This window comes from Gossypium hirsutum, chromosome A09, assembly GCF_007990345.1.
Source record: "Gossypium hirsutum isolate 1008001.06 chromosome A09, Gossypium_hirsutum_v2.1, whole genome shotgun sequence".
Classification (NCBI taxonomy): Eukaryota; Viridiplantae; Streptophyta; class Magnoliopsida; order Malvales; family Malvaceae; genus Gossypium; species Gossypium hirsutum.
The window spans coordinates 23,601,388-23,619,649 of record NC_053432.1 but is presented as its reverse complement, the minus strand read 5'-3'; positions in this window follow the sequence as shown (position 1 = coordinate 23,619,649).

Below are 18,262 nucleotides of genomic sequence, written 5' to 3'. Positions count from 1 at the left end.
CGGGTGAATTGACATTCGGCTACAATGGGCTTCGTTCAGTATCATCGGAATGAGTTCCGAATTCCTTGGAACGCACAAACGACTTCTAAACCTCAAACAACCATCATCATCAATCTGAAACTCCGATTCCTTGTTCGGAACACACTCAGCTCATTTTGCAACCAATTCATCATCAACTTTCTGAGCTTCACGAATTTGATGAGTCAATAATGGTTTGGCTTTTAATTCAGCTACTAACACATTGTCAGGTAGAACAGACAAGTGTACATTCATCGCTCGCAAAGCAAACAGTGATTTCCGGCTTAAGGCGTCCGCAACCACATTAGCCTTTCCCGGGTGGTAATCAATGACAAGCTCGTAATCTTTCAACAACTCAAGCCAACGTCTTTGTCGCAGATTCAAGTCTCGTTGAGTCATCAAATATTTGAGACTTTTGTGATCCGAAAATACATGGCACTTCTCACCAAACAAATAATGTCGCCATATTTTCAATGCAAACACAATGGCGGCTAGTTCAAGATCATGGGTCAGATAATTTCTCTCGTGTGGCTTCAATTGTCTTGACGCATAGGCCACAACTCGACCTTCTTGCATCAATACGCAACCCAACCCAAGTAGGGATGCGTCACTATAAATGACAAACTCTTTACCCGATTCGGGTTGCACCAAAATTGGAGCTTCAGTCAGATGAGTTTTCAGTTGATCGAAGCTTTTCTGACATTTCTCCGTCCATTCAAACTTAACATCCTTCTGAAGTAGCTTCGTCATTGGTGTGGCTATCATCGAGAAACCTTTGACAAATCGTCGGTAATAACCGGCGAGCCTTAGAAAGCTCCGGACTTCGGTAACATTTCTCGGAGGCTTCCAGTTAAGTATGGCTGAAATTTTGCTCGGGTCAACTCGAATACCCAATGCGGATACCACATGACCCAAGAAGCTAACCTCTCTTAACCAGAACTCACACTTACTGAACTTAGCATATAACTGCTTATCCCGCAAAATTTGCAACACTTGCCTCAGATGCTCAGCATGTTCGGTCTCATCTCTTGAATAGACCAAGATGTCATCAATAAACACAACTACGAACCGATCCAAATACGGCCTGAAGATCCGATTCATCAAATCCATAAACAACGCAGGGGCATTAGTGAGCCCGAACGGCATCACTAAGAACTCGTAGTGACCGTACCTCGTTCTGAAAGCAGTTTTGGGTACGTCCGAATCTCGAATCCGCAACTGATAATAACCCGATCTCAAATCTATCTTTGAAAACACCGATGCTCCCTTTAATTGATCGAACAGATCATCAATACGCGGTAACGGATACTTATTCTTTATCGTCACTTTATTCAGTTGACGATAATCAATGCACAACCTCATGGTTCCATCCTTCTTTTTCACGAACAATACTGGGGCACCCCAAGGTGAGAAACTCGGTCGAGCGAAACCTCTATCCGTCAATTCTTGCAACTGAGCTTTCAACTCTTTTAACTCGGTTAGTGCCATACGATACGGAGCGATCGAAATAGGCGTAGTTCCAGGTACAAGCTCAATACCAAACTCTACCTCCCGAACAGGTGGCAAACCCGGTAACTCTTCAGGAAAAACATCCGGGTATTCACAGACCACCGGCACCGATTCGGGTTTCTTTTCTAACTCCTTGTCATCAAGTACATACGCGAGGTATGCTTCGCACCCTTTCCTTACATATTTCTGGGCCAACATTACTGATATTACAGCTGGCAACCCCCTTAAGTCCGCAGACTCAACTCGGATTATTTCGTTATTTGCGCACTTCAAATCGATAGTCTTGCTTTTGCAATTCACAACCGCATCATGCGCGGTTAACCAATCCAAACCAAGAATAACATCAAACTCGTCGAATGGCAAAAGCATCAAATCGGCCGGAAAACAGGATTCTCGGATTATTAGAGGGCATCTCTTACACACTTTATCAACAAGTACGCATTGGCCCAAAGGGTTTGATACTCGAATTACGAGCTCAGTAGACTCAACAGGTAGAGTCTTACTGGTTGCTAAGGTTTCGCATACATATGAATGAGTAGAACCAGGGTCAATCAATGCAATCACATTAGTATCTAAGAGAGTGAAGGTACCAGTGATGACGTCGGGGGAGGATGCCTCCTCTCGTGCGCGAATGGCATATGCTCTAGCAGGAGCACGGTTCTCGGCGCGATCGGCCGTATCAGAAGCCCCCCTCTGACTACCACCCCTGCCTCCAAAAATTCTCGGTGGTCTACCTCTAGATGTCACTCCACTAGGTCTTGCACCTTGAATCTTATTCTTCTCATCCAGCTCCGTGCAATCTCTAATGAGGTGGTCCTTCGAACCGCATCCGTAACAGACCCTGCTAGTAGACTTGCCCCAACATTCACCTAGGTGTCGTCTTCCACATTGGGGACATTCAGGTTTCTCGTGACGATTATTGCCCACACTAGCTACTGAAGTAGCTCGGGAGCCCATCGATGGTCTTGCCCTGATGGAAATTCCCGCAGTCGCCCTCGACTTATTAATGTCCTCCCTGAACTTCTTTACAGCTGAGAACGGAGCTTTACCCGTCGATCTTTTACGATAATCTCTAGCTTCAAATTCAGCCTTCCTCTTCTCCTTTCCAAGTTCTTCCGCCTTGCAGGCTCGTTCGACTAGTGTTACGAATTCTTTTATTTCCAAAATACCCATTAGTAGCTTTAAATCTTCATTCAATCCTTCCTCGAATCTTTTGCACATAGCAACCTCATCAGCTACACACTCCCGGGCATACCTACTAAGTCTTACGAATTCATGTTCGTATTCAGATACAGTCATACGGCCTTGCTTGAGTTCCAAGAACTCCTTACGCTTCTGGTCAATGAACCGTTGGCTAATAAATTTCTTCCGGAATTCCGTTTGAAAGAAGTCCCAAGTTACTCGCTCGTTCGGGACTATGGAAATCAAGGTCCTCCACCAATAGTAGGCTGAGTCTCGCAACAAAGATACAGCACATTTTAGACATTCATCGGGTGTGCATGACAATTCATCGAACACCCGAATGGTGTTATCAAGCCAGAACTCGGCCCTTTCGGCATCATCAGTTACTATGGCCTTGAACTCCTCGGCCCCACGCTTCCTAATCAAGTCTACAGGTGGCTTACTCAGCCTCACAGGATCAGCGACTGATGGCCTTACAGGCTCTTGGGGTGGATTATTCAAATTTGGGAATTGTTGGACAGCAGGGTTGGTTCGGGCATATTGCGCGACCCACTCATTCATCATGGTAAAGAAGGCTTGTTTAGCCCCCTCACCTTGATTATTCGCAGATGACTGAGGTTCAACAGGCGGCGTCCCTTGCGCAGGAGCAGCCGCTACGCTCTCAACGTCATCCGCTAGAGTTCTTTCTTCACCGGGATCCATTTACTAATCAAAACAAAACATTTCAACCGTCAGAAGTCATCACCCTTTTAAACATTAACATTATGGCATGTATAGCTAGACTCATACGTGCTATGGTAGTCCTAGAACCGACTAAACCATGGCTCTGATACCAATAAAATGTAACACCCCGAACCCGAAACCGACACCGGAGTCGAACACGAGGTGTTAACTGGCTTTAACCCCTTACAAAATTTATTTTCCAGACACTGCCCAATCTGTGTACTAGTCGTTTTAAAAATCATATCTTGAGTTTCGTAACTCAAAAATCAGTTTCGTAATTTTTCCCAGAAACTAGACTCATGTGCCCATCTATGTATTTTTTTCTAGAATTTTTGGTTGGGCCAATTAGTACAGTTTATTAGTCAAAGTCTCCCAAGTTGCAGGGGTCGACTGCACTGACCTTTGCCCATTACGACTTGGATATCTCCCTGCACGGGGCTTCAATACTGATGCCGTTTGTTTCTATGAAAACTAGACTCAGAGAGGAATCTGTACATATATGGTACGACCCCTAATTATCTCTGGTTAATTTATAATGAATTTCCGAAGTCGGAGCAGGGAATCCAGAAACCGTTCTGGCCCTGTCCCACAAAAATCTGATTATCTCTTAATATACTGCCCATATGATCCTTTCGTTACTTCCTCATGAAAGCAGACTCATCGAGCTTCGATTACATAATTTATTCATCAATTAATTCCACTCCTACTATTTTTAGTGATTTTTCAATCTCATGACACTGCTGCTGCCAGCATCTGTTACGAAAGTAACTAGGTCCATTTCATGCCTACCCTTGATCCAACTCAATCGAACATTCGTGCCATTTTCGCATGGCTTAAAGTTTACATGCCATAATTCAAACACAACGTACTAGCTTATACATGCCAAAATGATCTTCTAAGCACACTAAGAAGAAAGTACCAAAACTTGCTATCCGGTGTGATGACTTCGATGACGGCCCGACCCCGCAAAAATAGATGAGTCCAAGCAACCTATAATGGGTGACAAGGAAACACCGGGTGAGTTTATAACTCAGTAAGTCATAAGCAATGCACTACTATACATCAATAACATTATCACAAGAGGAAACAAAATGGAATGAGACAATTTACTCCATCCATACCGAACCATGCCATAGTTCCTCCAACCTATCGATTCAATTTCAGATCAATTCATGCATTCACAATCCATATACTCATCAATAGGACATTGAAGCATTTTCATAAATCTATTTATTTTCGTTACAATCAAACAACAAAACGGCCTTTCACCCATCCTACGATAAATTTTTATGTACGTGACTTCAAGTATAGTTGTCACATAGGTTCAACTTACCGAGCTCAACACCAAGTATAAGCATAGCACATATTAGCCATGTACTCAAGACACTTACCCGATCTGCTGTCCGCGATCGACTCAATGGTGTCGCACACATAGTGTCCATAATGATTCACGAATGTATATTGAGCCCGCACACTCAGTGCTATATAATCAACTCGCACACTTAGTGCTACGTAATCAAATCGCACACTTAGTGCTACATAGTCAGACTCGCACACTTAGTGCCGCATGGTCAATTCGCACACTTAGTGCATCATATTCATTTCGCACACTTAGTGCAACATAGTCGAATCGCACACTTAGTGCTGTACAATTTAATCCCGCGCACTTAGCGCCAATCTCATGGTCATAAATGGTTATCCCGCACGTTTAGTGCCGAGATCAACAACTCAGTACATCTTACCTCTTTTCTTTCATTCAACAATTTCATCATCACATACGTAAATGCATATATATATGTATATTTATTCATTCCATTCAGCATCAATACATACACATTATGACCATTTGAAATAATACCAACTACATGCTTAATGACTTACCTCGTGTTGGGTAAGACGGTTCCAACTCGGCTACTCGATAACCTTTTCTTTGCCTTTGCTCGATTCACCTCCTTTAACTCCTTGAGCTAAATCAATAATTTAACTAGTTTAACCACCTTTCTAAATATTTACAATCCAATTTCACATGTATATGTATGTTAGTATATTCGGCCAATAACCTCATGCAACTACCAAAGCCGAATCAACTAAATATACTTATGAATATATATATATATCATCATCGAAATCACCTAAGCTTAGACATCAATTTTTAATTCCAAGCAAGTTGCCGAATGCAACCTTACTAAATTTTCATGGATTCAATATACCATTACCATGGGATCAACAACCAAAAATTCATAGACAATTTAGGAAAATCACATTACAAATCTCAAATTCAAGCAAAGACCATGGCCGAAATGCATGTATACATGTACAATGTTAACTATAACATCATTTAAGTCCACATATAACTACATTTCTTAAGTTCCACATCTTAATGCCCATTATAGCCACTCCCCTAGTCTAAATCTAGCAATCGGCAACACCACCTTTCCACTATGTTAGCCGAATACTCATTCTCTTCCTAGTCCTAAGTTCGGCACCTCCAACAAAATAGCTTAACAATTTTCAACTTTCATGCTAACATAACAAGCAACTTAACACATCCATATAACTAGCATGCTAATAGCATCAAGGTATCAACTAGCTTTTATTTTTAAACTCCTTAGCCGAATCCTAACTCTCCAACAACCCCAAATCCAACCATGGAATAGATAGAATCTAGACTCATCACCCCAAAGGTAGGGTAAGCTTCCAAAAATATCATTGAACATACCTTGGTCTAAAGGACCACCTTGGCCGAATCTTGCTTCCTCTTCTTCCTCTAGTTAGAACAATTGCAAAAGAAAGAAAATATGAACACTCCTTCTTCCCTCCTTATTAAGCATTCAAACTCCCTCATTTTTCATGCCACAACATCAAACACTCCCCCTAGGCACAAGCAATGGCCGAATTCCTTCCAAGTTCTTTTCTCCCCTTCTTTTTCTTGGTTTTTCGGCTAGGAGATGGCAAGTATGACACCCATTTTTTTTGTTCCCTTTTCTATTATTATCCCCATCATTTGTTCACCAAAGAAACATATTAAATTAGAATGAGTGGAGCATCATCACTCCTTGGCCGGCCACCATGAATTTTATGGGCAAATTGACATGCAAAGCCATGCTTCCTCAACCTATTATTAGTTAATCCTTATAATTCATCTATCATCTTTTCTAACTTCGTCAACTAGGTCCTTTTTGAATGAATTCACAATCCTAATGCTAGTATTAAGCATTTAATTTCTCATATATTCACTGTCACACAACAATTTATGCAATTAAAACACGAAAATAAATTTTTGGCTCGATAATGTGGTCTCGAAACCACATTCCGACCAGGGTCTAATTTGGGCTGTCACACTTAGTATTTTGTTTATGTGTCATAATTGTTAGCCAAAGTGATGGCTCATTTTGGTATATTATTTCCTTTTGTATATGGCCAAGAAATATGGCTCATATTGATTATGGCATTGAAATCCCTAAATATTGATACATGTATGAAATGTGTTATTATTCTTGTGGTGTGTGCCTAATTGGTTGTAAACAATGGATGATGAAATGTGAAATTTATGCTTGATGGATAAAAGGTATTAATTGGCATGGTCATAATATGAATAAAGGCAAAGAGATGGATTGAATGAACCTAACAAGTCATGGAGTCCCAATTATGTATACTTGACAGAAGTTTATCATGCATGAGTTAAAGTTATGGATGTCTGAGTAGTCCATTTATGCCATGATAATCACCATTGTCACATGAGTGTGTGTATAGGTTGTTGAAGGTGACAAGAAGGCTTGGAAAAGAGCCTCAAAGTTGTCCACATGGGTAGGCACATGGGCGTGTTGTCCAGCTGTGTGTCCCCTGCACCCAAATTAATCAAGCCAGTATGCATGGTAGTAAACACATGGGCAGAGACATGGCTGTGTGTCTCAGCCATGTAGATGACACGGCCTTAGGACATGGGCATGTGCCCAGGCTGTGTGAAGTCTGCACCTTAAATGGAAAAATTAAATTTTCCACATAGCCTAGCACACAAGCGTGTGACTAGGCCGTGTGATCTTAAATTGATGCTGACGTCATTAATAAAGAGTTACACGGCCTGGGGACATGGGCGTGTCAAGGGCACACGGGCGTGTGACGCTGTTTAATGAAAAATTTTCCAAAATTCACGGGTTAGCCCCGAACCACCCTCGATGCATGTTTTGGGCTTGTAGGCCTATTACAGGACGATAAGAATGTATATAAAAAGTTTTAAATTGGATCAAGGTTTATATCTCGATTTTATTTGCTTTTTTATGTTTGAGTCAGTAACTCCTCGTACCCTGTTCCGGCATCGAATACGGGTAAGGGGTGTTACAAAATCTATCTAGATAAGGTTGAAAAATCTGATTCATTAACTCCTTAAAAACAACAAAAGCATTAGTCAAACAAAATGGCATTACTAGAAACTCAAAATGACCATAACGAGTTCTGAAAACAGTCTTTGGTACATCACACTCTTTGACTTTCAACTGATAATACCCGGATCTAAGGTTTATTTTCGAAAATTTTGTAACATCTTTCAGTTGGTCAAACAAGTCGTCAATACGTGGCAAGGGATATTTATTATTAATTGTGACCTTGTTCAGTTGTCTGTAGTCTATATAAAATCTCAAAGACCCGTCTTTTTTTTTCACAAATAAGATTGGTGCACCCTAAGGAGACATACTCAGTCTGATGAACCCTTTGTCTAGTAATTCTTGCAACTGTGTCTTTAATTCCTTTAACTCAGCTGGTGTCATTCTGTATGGTGTTACTTATATCGAAGTTGTTCTCAGAATTACATCAATTACAAATTCAACTTCACAATCAGGTGGTAAACTCGACAATTCCTTAGGAAACACATCAGTAAACTCATTAACAACTGATAACTATCCTAACTTTGATTCAGAACTCCGAGTATCAAGAATGTAGGCTAAAAATGTCTCATTACCTTTTTGCATTAATCTCTGAGCTGAAAAAGCTGAAATAATTCTAACAATTTCTTTCAGATTCTCAGACTCAACAATAATAACTTCTCCTGTCTAACATTTCAGATCAATTCGTTTTTCTCTACAATTTACTATGGCATCATGCTTCGTTAACCAATCCATTCCCAAAATAACATCAAATTCCCGAAAGGGTAGCAATATCAAATCAGTAGAGAATTCACAACCTTTTATTTTCAGTAGGCAATCACGACACACTAAATTAACAATTACACTTTGGCCTAATGGATTAGTGACTTGAACATCATAACCAGTAGGTTCAACAGACAATTTCTTTTCTGATGCTGATACAGTGCAAAACATAAGAATGTGTAGACCCAAGGTCAATCAACGCATATACAGTAACATCAAAAAGATAAAATGTACCAGCAATTATGTCTGGAGCTGTAGCTTCTTCCCTTGCTCGGATAGCATAAGTATGTGTCGGCGCTTTAGTCTCTGATTGAGTAGCCTTATCTCTCACATTCAAACGAGTAGCCCTATTAGCACTACTTTGACCTGAACGTTCACTTTTTTGAGAAGTGGATATTTGCTTTGCTTTTTTGTTCTTCCTCTTCTTTTTGTAGCTGAGGACGTTTTCATGTTTTGTCTTTGGATTTTTGATGAATTTAAGTAATTTGGACTAAATTATGAACATAAGAAATTAAGGGACTAAAATGTGAAATAAATGAAATGTGTGGACTTGAATGAGAGCCATGAAAATTCGGCTAAGCTTGTGTAGAAGCAAACTTTGTGTATTTTGTGATTTTATAAATTAGGGACTAAAGTGCCGAAATGTGAAAATATGAGGGATAGTTTGCAATATGCCTTAATTGTGTGTATATGGATTGGTTTGAATGATTTAGTGAATAAAAGGGTTAATTTTGAATACATATAGATCAAGAAAAGAGGAATTCGGATTTAGACCGAGGGAAGTCGAAAGTTATTGAGTAGACAATCCAAGTTGACAACTCCGAGTACGAGGTAAGTTCGTACGGAAAATATGATGTTATAAGTATGTTTTGATGCTTTGATTATACATGGATTGTATATATATTTGATTTTTATTAATACGATGGTAAATCAATGGTATTTGGCACTAAGTGTGCGATTTAAACTAGCTTCGATTATATGAGGCACTAAGTGTGTGATACCGATATAGTTTCGATTAATTAAGATGGCACTAAGTGTGTGGAATTGTTCTAGCTTCGTCTAACCTTTAAAGCAATAAGTGTGCGGATGTTTGAAGCAATAGTAATTCACAGAGAGTCTTAAAATATCCGAATGAAATGTGAGAATGAAAAATTAATAAGTATAGAAGGTTCAGGTATGTACGATACCTATGTGGTAGATGACATTATGTATGTGAAGTTCATTGAATTGGTATAAACATATGAATTTTGTTGGCATAGAATTGATAGATGATTAGAGAAATGATAAATACTTATGTATTGATGTTTCATATTTTATATACTGTTTATGATTTTTGGTACGAGCTTACTAAGCTTTTATAAGCTTACTTTGTGTGTCTTTTAATTATACTACAGATATCGTAGCTACTGGAAGCTCGAGGATCATTGTGGAACATCATCGCACTATCGAACTGCATTTTGGTATATTTTGGAAATGTAAATATTGAAGTATGGCATGTATAGGCTAGAAGTACTTTGAATATGTTTTGAAATGTGTATATATCTAGCCATGTGATTTGTCTTGATTATGGATATGTTTATGAATGGGTGTGGTATAAGTTATATGATGAAGTTATGTTTATTACATGTTCTTGTTTGGCCAAAATAAATGGTAAATCTGGAAAGTATTTGATAAGTTCATTGTATGAGATTGAGTGGTATGTATTAAGGTTTATAAACCATAAGTTTTGAGATGTTTTTGTTTTATGTTTTGGCATAAAATAGTAAGGTTATTAAGCATGGAATTAGTTGGCAATGCTATAACATGAATGGTTAAAGTTTTGGTTGTGAATTGAATGTGAATTGGTTAAGAAAGGTTGTTATTTTGGTTGCTTGTAGGTTTGATTTAAATGGGTGGAAAATTGGCTTTTCTAATGGCCTATTTTTGTCCGCACGGGCAGAGACACGGGCGTGTGTCTTAGTCATGTGCAACACACAGTCATGTTGTATCACAGTGTGTCCCCTGGGGTACCCTACAATTGTATGTCAGGTTCGAGCACGGCCAAGGCACACAGGCGTGTGACTAGCCATGTGGCTCAAGTCAGACTCGACCACGGCCAAGGCACACGGGCGTGTCTTGTGGCCGTGTGAGCAATTTAGTATGTATGACCTGTTTTGACACGGCCTAGACACACAGGCGTGTCTAATGCCGTGTGAGGTACACGGCCTATTCACACGATCATGTGATTGTACTTGTTTGAAAAATGTTTAAGTTTTAGAAAAATTTTGTATGTGTTTGGTTTAGTCCCGACCCTTTTCTAATGCATGTTTATGGTCACGATGACCTATATAAGGGACTCTATAGTGATGTTGATTACTAAAGCTTTGATGTTTATGAAATGAAAGTTAAATGTTCCGATTTGTCAGGTAATGCCTTTAACCCTAGTCCGACGACGGATACGGGTTAGGGGTGTTACATTTTGTTGGTATCAGACCTATGATTTAGTTGGTTCTAAGACTGCCATAGCGTATGTTAGTCTAGGTATACATGCCATATTTTTGAAATGTGATAGTGTGATGAATCCTGACATTGAAATGTGCTTCTATATAGCAAATGGGTCCTGATCGAGCCGTAGTGGATGATGTCGAAAGTAATGCGTCTGCTTCCGTACAAGGGACGACACCATCTGATTCTAGATCGGCTACAAGTAGCCGTGATGGTGAGGCTAGACAAGCCTTCTATCAGATGATGAATGATTGGTTCACTCAATATATCAGAACCAATCTGGCTGTACAACAACCTCCACCCCCGGTTAATTCCCCTCAAACTCTTGTTATGCTACCAGTGAATCCAGTTCAGTTAAGTAGACCACCAGTCAATAAGATTAGAAAATATGGGGCTGAAGAGTTCCGAGCTACAACAAGCCATGATGCTAAAAAAGCTAAGTTTTGGTTAGAGAATACGATAAGAGTATTTGACGAATTATCATTAAATCCCGAAGAATGCATAAAATGTGTTGTTTCTCTTCTGAGAGATACGGCGTATCATTGGTGGAAGACTTTGATATCTGTGGTTTCGAGTGAACGGGTTACTTGGCATTTCTTCCAAGCGGAATTCTGAAAGAAATGTATTAGTCAGAGATTTATCGATCAAAAACATTCAAAGTTTCTTGAGTTTAAACAAGATCGTATGTCTGTCACAGAATACGAATGGGAGTTCACAAGATTAAGTCAACATGCTCGTGAATGTGTATCTACGGAAGCTATAATGTGCAAAATATTCGAGGATGGCTTAAATGAAGATATTCGTCTATTAGTTGGGATTCTGGAAACCAAAGAATTTGTCGTGCTTGTTGAACGAGCATGTAAAGATGAAGATCTCGGAAAAGAGAAAAGAAAAGCTGATTTTGAAGCTAGAGAGATACGAAAGAGATCATCGGGTAAATTATCTCAATCTGGATCAAAGAAATTTAGAGATAATAATAACCGTTCAAAGGCTAGTGTGGAGCATTCGAACAGAGATCGTGCTAGATCGCAATCAAATTTCAAAGCTTCAGCTACGTCTGTTACCAGTGTTGGTAATGCAAAGAATGAAAAACCTGAGTGTGATCAATATGGAAGATGACATTTTGAAGAGTGCTTGGGAAAGAGTAATAACTGAGCTTGTTACAATTGTGGTTCACGAAATCATTTTATAAAAGATTGCCCAGATTTTGCTGAAAAAGATAATGTTCAGAATCTGAGATCGAGTGGCAACGCTTCTCGTGGTAAACTTTCTAGAAATACGAAAAATGTAAGTAACAATCAAAGAGGGACAAAAGATACAGCTGTTAGATCCGAGGCTCGTGCACTTGCTAGAGCATATGCTATCCGAGCTCATGAAGAAGCTTCATCGCCAGATATGATTACGGGTACATTTACTCTTTATGATACTTCTGTGATTGCTTTGATAGACCCTGGATCAACATATTCGTATATATGCATGAACTTAGTGAACAGTAAGACTTTGCCTGTAGAGTCTACTAAATTTGTAGTTAGAGTTTCGAATCCCTTAAGCAGATGTGTTTTGGTTGATAAAGTCTGCAAGAATTGTCTGTTAATGTTTCGGTACACTTGTTTTTCAGCTAATCTGATGTTGTTACCTTTTGATGAATTTGATATAATTCTGGGTATGGATTGGTTAACTTTGCATGATGTTGTTGTGAACTGCAAACGGAAATCTATTTATTTGAGATGCAAGAATGATGAAATAGTCAAAATTGAATCTAGTGATTTGAATGGATTGTCTGTTGTGATATCTTCAATAAAATCTTTGAGTATTGTGAGAAAGGGTTGTGAAGCCTATTTTGCTTATGTGATTGATTCAAGAATTTCAGAAAAGAAAGTTGAACCTATGCCTATTTTCTGTGAGTTCTCTAATGTGTTTCCTGAAGAACTTTTGGGACTACCTCCGGTTAGAGAAGTAGAATTTGGCATTGAATTGGTACCTGGTACTACTCCAATTTCGATAGCTCTGTATAGAATGGCTCCGACCGAATTAAAAGAATTAAAGTCTCAGTTGCAAGAATTGACTGATAGAGGATTTGCTAGACCGAGTTTTTCACCTTGGGGTGCTCTAATTCTATTTGTGAAAAAGAAAGACAGAACGATGAGAATGTGTATCAATTATCGTTAGTTGAACAAAGTGACTATCAAGAATAAATATCCTCTTCCTCGAATTGATGATTTGTTTGATCAGTTGAAAAGAGCTACTATGTTTTCGAAAATAGATTTGAGATCAGGCTATTATCAGTTACGAGTGAAAGACTCAAACATTCCAAAAATTACTTTCAAAACGAGGTATGGCCACTATAAATTCTTAGTTATGCCTTTCGGATTGACTAATGCACCTGTTATTTATGGATTTGATGAATAGAATTTTCAGACCATATTTAGATCAATTTGTTGTTGTATTCATTGATGACATATTGATTTATTCACATGATGAATTCGAACATGCTGAGCATTTGAAATTAGTGCTACAGATTCTACGAGAAAAGCAGTTGTATGCAAAGTTCAGTAAATGTGAATTCTGGTTGCGAGAAGTTGGTTTTCTTGGTCATATTGTATCAGCATCTGGTATCCAAGTTGATCCAAGCAAAATTTTAGCTATTTTGGATTGGAAGCCTCCAAGGAATGTCTCTGAAGTCCACAGTTTTTTGGGACTTGCTGGTTATTATAGAAGATTCATAAAAAGTTTTTCAATGATTGCGACTCTGTTGACAAAACTGCTTCAGAAAGATGTGAAATTTGTATGGTCTGAAAAGTGTCAGAATAGTTTTGATCAGTTGAAAACTTTGTTGCTGAAGCTCCGGTATTGGTACAACCCAAATCGGGTAAAGAATTTGTGATATACAGTGATGCTTTGTTGATTGGTCTGGGGTGTGTTTTAATGCAAGAAGGCAAAGTCATTGTTTATGCTTCGAGATAGTTGAAGCCACATGAAAAGAACTATCCGACACAAGATCTTGAGTTAGCCGCGATTGTGCTTGCTCTAAAGATATGGCGCCACTACTTGTTTGGTGAGAAATGTCATGTGTATTCTGATCATAAGAGTTTGAAGTATTTGATAACTCAAAAAATCTGAATCTGTGACAAAGAAGATGGTTAGAACTGCTAAAAGACTACGAACTTGTGATTAATTATCATTCGGGAAAAGCAAATGTTATTGCTGATGCCTTAAGTCAAAAATCATTGTTTGCTTTGCGTGCGATGTATGTTCATTTGGTTCTGTCCGATGATGGTTCAGTTTTAGCTGAATTAAAAACAAGATCTTTGTTCTTACAGCAGATTATTGAAGCTCAGAAGATTGATAATGAGATTTTAGCTAAACAAGCTCAGCGTGATGTAGAGTCTGATTCAGAATTCAGAGTTGATAAAGATGATTGTCTGATATTCCGAGATAGAATTTATGTTCCAAGAAATCTAGAGTTAATTCAGATGATTTTAAGTGAAGCTCATAACAGTTGGTTATCTGTGCATCCGAGAAGTACGAAAATGTATAACGATCTGAAACAGCATTATTGGTGGACTGGAATGAAAAGAGATATCTTTGACTTTGTTTCAAAATGTTTGATCTGTCAGCAAGTTAAAGCTGAACATCAGGTGCCATCTAGTTTGTTACAACCGATTATGGTTCTGGAGTGGAAATGGGACCGAGTAACAATTGACTTTGTTTCGGGTTTACCACTGTCTCCGAGAAAGAAAGATGCAATCTGCGTTGTAGTTGATAGATTGATGAAATCTGCTCATTTTATTCTGGTTTGATCTGATTACTCGCTTGATAGATTAGCTGAGTTATACATTTCTGATATCGTGAGATTGCATGGTGAGCCATTGTCTATAGTGTCAGATAGAGATCCGACATTTACATCGCGATTTTGGAAGAAGTTGCAAGATGCTCTGTGTACAAAATTGCACTTTAGTACTGCTTTTCATCTGCAAACGGACGGTCAATCCGAGCGGATTATTCATATACTCGAGGATATGTTGAAATGTTGCATTCTTGAGTTTGAAGGTACGTGGGAACAATATCTACCTTTGATTGAATTCGCTTATAATAACAGTTTTCAGTCTAGCATTAAAATGGCACCCTACGAAGCTTTATATGAGCGCAAATGTCGTACACCTTTGTATTGGACTGAGCTCAGTGAAAATAAGATTCACGGAATTGACTTGATAAAAGAAACTGAACAGAAAGTAAAAGTAATCTGAGATAGTTTGAAAGCAACTTCCGATCGTCAGAAATCTTATGCAGACTTGAAAAGAAAAGATATTGAATTTGAGATCAGTGACAGAGTGTTTTTAAAGGTGTCACAATGGAAGAAATTACTTCGTTTTGGTAGAAAAGGCAAATTGAGTCTGAGGTTCATTGGGCCGTATGAGATTATCGAGCGTATTGGACCGGTAGAATATAAATTATTGTTACCACTAGAGTTAGAAAAGATTCATGATGTGTTTCACGTATTGATGCTTCGACGATACAGATCTGATCCGTCGCATGTGATTTCCCCGTCTGAGATTGAAATTCAGTCTGATATGACTTACGAAGAAAAACTGATTCGTATCTTAGCTCGCGAGGTTAAAGAACTGCGAAATAAAAAAATTCCGTTAGTAAAAATGAGGTGGAATAGACATGGAATTAAAGAGGCTACGTGGGAGCCTGAAGATGCTATGAGAGGCAATATCCAAATCTATTTAACGGTAAGATTTTTAGGGACGAAAATCCCTAAGGGGGAGAATTGTAACAGTCCAGTTTTGACCCTAGTCGGAACAGTGGTTTCGGGACCACAAATCCTAGTCGGATATATGTTTAAATATTGTTTTCTATGTCTATGATGTGTGAATTAGCATGTGTGAAAGTCTCATATGAAAATTTGAATGTTTGTGTGCTCAATTTGATAAAAGAGCTTAATTGCGTAAAACGTAAAAGCTGTGTGCTAGAAGTTAAAGTGCTTAAATGCTATGATATGTTAAATGTGAGGTCTTTAATATGTAATTGGACCATGGATAGTGGAATAGGTCATAAATGACCTTATAATGAATGTTTTAATTGGTTTTTCATGAAGGTTAAAGTTGTAATTTGGTTATTAAAGTTATATTAATTAAAACAAAACAAAAAATTTAAGTCATTTGGTTCATTTTCTAGCAGAAAATAAGGAAAAGAAATAGGGTTCTAAGCTTTCTTAACTTTCGGTCATTGAAAGCTTTGATTGATGTATGTTTTTTATTCAGTTTTTGATAATTTCTACGTTTTTGTGATCGTTGCTTTGTGTTTTACTAAGCCCATACCTCAATTTCAAATTTTGATGATGATTTTGAAATATGCCATGGATGAATTCATGAGTTTTGTGATGTTATATGTTGAAATATGAAAGTTTGATGTTGGGTTTACATGTTGTCTTTGGATTTTTGATGAATTTGAGTAATTTGGACTAAATTGTGAAAATAAGAAATTGAGGGACTAAAATATGAAATAAATGAAATCTGTAGACTTGTATGAGAGTTATACCTCAATTTCAAATTTTGATGATGATTTTGAAATATGCCATGGATGAATTCATGAGTTTTGTGATGTTATATGTTGAAATATGAAAGTTTGATGTTGGGTTTACATGTTGTCTTTGGATTTTTGATGAATTTGAGTAATTTGGACTAAATTGTGAAAATAAGAAATTGAGGGACTAAAATATGAAACAAATGAAATCTGTAGACTTGTATGAGAGTTATGAAAATTCAGCTAAGCTTGTGTACAAGCAAACTTTGTGTATTTTGTGATTTTGTGAATTAGGGACTAAAGTGCCAAAATGTGAAGGCTAGTTTGCAATATGCCTTAATTGTGTGTATATGGATTGGTTTGAATGATTTATTTAATAAAAGGGTTAATTTTAAATAAATATAGATCTACAAAAGAGGAATTCAGATTTAGACCGAGGGAAGTCGAAGTTTATTGAGTAAATAATCCGAGTTGACAACTCCAAGTACGAGGTAAGTTTGTACACAAAATATGATGTTATAAGTATGTTTTGATGCTTTGATTATACATTCATTGAATATATATTTGATTTGGATTAATACGTAAATCAATGGTATTTGGCACTAATTGTGCGATTTAAACTAGCTTCGGCTATATGAGGCACTAAGTGTGTGATACCGATATAGTTTCGGTTAATTAAGATGGCACTAAGTGTGCGGAATTGTTCTAGCTTCGGCTAACCATTAAAGCACTAAGTGTGCGGATGTTTGAAGTAATAGTAATTCACAGAGAGTCTTAAAATATCCGAATGAAAGGTGAGAATGAATTGGTATAAACATATGAATTGTGTTGGCATAGAATTGATAGATGATTAGAGAAATTATAAATACTTATGTATTGATGTTTCATATTTTATATATTGTTTATGATTTTTGGTACGAGCTTACTAAGCTTTTATAAGCTTACTTTGTGTGTCTTTTAATTGTACTACAGATATCGTAGCTACTGGAAGCTCGAGGATCATTGTGGAACATCATCGTACTATCGAACTGCATTTTGGTTTATTTTGGAAATGTAAATATTGAAGTATGGCATGTATAGGCTAAAAGTACTTTGAATATGTTTTGAAATGTGTATATATCTAGCCATGTGATTTGTCTTGATTATGGATATGTTTCTGAATAGGTGTGGTATAAGTTATATGATGAAGTTATGTTTATTACATGTTCTTGTTTGGCCAAAATAAATGGTAAATCTGGAAAGTATTTGATAAGTTCATTGTATGAGATTGAGTGGTATGTATTAAGGTTTATAAACCATATGTTTTGAGATGTTTTTGTTTTATGTTTTGGCATAAAATAGTAAGGTTATTAAGCATGGAATTAGTTGGCAATGCTATAACATGAATGGTTAAAGTTTTGGTTGTGAATTGAATGTGAATAGGTTAAGAAAGGTTGTTATTTTGGTTGCTTGTAGGTTTGATTTAAATGGGTGGCAAATTGGCTTTTCTAATGGCCTATTTTTGTCCGCACGGGCAGAGACACGGGCGTGTGTCTTAGTTATGTGCAACACACAGTCATGTTGTACGACTGTGTGTCCCCTGGGGTACCCTACAATTGTATGTCAGGTTCGAGCATGGCCAAGGCACACGGGCATGTGACTAGCCGTGTGGCTCAAGTCAGACTTGACCACGGCCA